This window comes from Haemaphysalis longicornis, unplaced genomic scaffold, assembly GCF_048455015.1.
Source record: "Haemaphysalis longicornis isolate Haplotype H1 unplaced genomic scaffold, Haemaphysalis longicornis Haplotype H1 scaffold_125, whole genome shotgun sequence".
NCBI classification, from domain to species: Eukaryota; Metazoa; Arthropoda; class Arachnida; order Ixodida; family Ixodidae; genus Haemaphysalis; species Haemaphysalis longicornis.
Window position 1 is genome coordinate 357,048 of NW_027526227.1, and position 1,761 is coordinate 358,808.

General features: G+C 45.4%; 1 non-coding gene across 1 annotated transcript; it reads right to left on the minus strand.

The window, feature by feature from the left end:
• Positions 1-1,689: 1,689 nt before the first annotated feature.
• On the minus strand, positions 1,690-1,761 carry Trnar-ucu (transfer RNA arginine (anticodon UCU)). Its single transcript has one exon. It is a non-coding gene; the product is annotated as a tRNA-Arg (tRNA).

Sequence of the window (1,761 nt, forward strand, 5' to 3'; positions counted from 1 at the left end):
AGCTTTCGCAAGATAATAATATGGTTAGGAAATGAGGGGCTCGTTAGGAAATACAGAAAGAAATGCCGGCAGTCTACAACGCCAAAGAAGACATAGGGGAATGGTTGGACTATTTTTTACCGTTAGTAAAATTATATTTTTTTCTATTAATTGAAGCGAGAAAGAAAGAAAGAAAGAAAGAAATAAAGAAAGAAAGAAAGAAAGAAAAACACGCGCCCAGAGTGCGGACCGAACCCACGCCTTTCGATTAGATCTCGAATGCCTTACCAATTCGGCTATCTGGGCTACTGTGTTCTGCTGCACTTTCTGGGGTATTTTATATTTACTACAACTGTATCTGACGCTTGAGGGTGGTAGCCAGCGCCACTCAGACTACACGGGGAGAAGGGGACCTTCTTTTCAACCCCCTGGGCGTGACGCGAACGTCTACAGCCTGTCATAAGGGCGTAACTGGCGGGAAACCCTCTTATGCTACCTTGGCATCAAGGCTGCCAGAACCGAGGCCATCGCTAAGCTTTCGCAGGATAATAATATGGTTAGGAAATGAGGGGCTAGTTAGGAAATACAGAAAGAAATGCCGGCAGTCTACAACGCCAAAGAAGACATAGGGGAATGGTTGGACTATTTTTTACCGTTAGTGAAATTATATTTTTTTTATAATAATTGAAGCGAGAAAGAAAGAAAGAAAGAAAAACACGCGCCCAGAGTGGGGACCGAACCCACGCCTTTCGATTAGATCTCGAATGCCTTACCAATTCGGCTATCTGGGCGACTGTGTTCTGCTGCACTTTCTGGGGTATTTTATATTTACTACAACTGTATCTGATGCTTGAGGGTGGTAGCCAGCGCCACTCAGACTACACGGGGAGAAGGGGACCTTCTTTTCAACCCCCGGGGCGTGTCGCGAACGTCTACAGCCTGTCATAAGCGCGTAACTGGCGGGAAACCCTCTTATTGTACCTTGGCATCAAGGCTGCCAGAACCGAGGCCCTCGCTAAGCTTTCGCAGGATAATAATATGGTTAGGAAATGAGGGGCTCGTTAGGAAATACAGAAAGAAATGCCGGCAGTCTACAACGCCAAAGAAGACATAGGTGAATGGTTGGACTATTTTTTACCGTTAGTGAAATTATATATTTTTTTCTATTAATTGAAGCGAGAAAGAAAGAAAGAAAGAAAAACACGCGCCCAGAGTGGGGACCGAACCCACGCCTTTCGATTAGATCTCGAATGCCTTACCAATTCGGCTATCTGGGCGACTGTGTTCTGCTTCACTTTCTGGGGTATTTTATATTTACTACAACTGTATCTGACGCTTGAGGGTGGTAGCCACCGCCACTCAGACTACACGGGGAGAAGGGGACCTTCTTTTCAACCCCCGGGGCGTGACGCGAACGTCTACAGCCTGTCATAAGCGCGTAACTGGCGGGAAACCCTCTTATGCTACCTTGGCATCAAGGCTGCCAGAACCGAGGCCATCGCTAAGCTTTCGCAGGATAATAATATGGTTAGGAAATGAGTTGCTCGTTAGGAAATACAGAAAGAAATGCCGGCAGTCTACAACCCCAAAGAAGACATAGGGGAATGGTTAGACTATTTTTTACCGTTAGTGAAATTATATATTTTTTCTATTAATTGAAGCGAGAAAGAAAGAAAGAAAGAAAGAAAGAAAGAAAGAAAGAAAAACACGCGCCCAGAGTGGGGAACGAACCCACGCCTTTCGATTAGATCTCGAATGCCTTACCAATTCGGCCATCTGGGC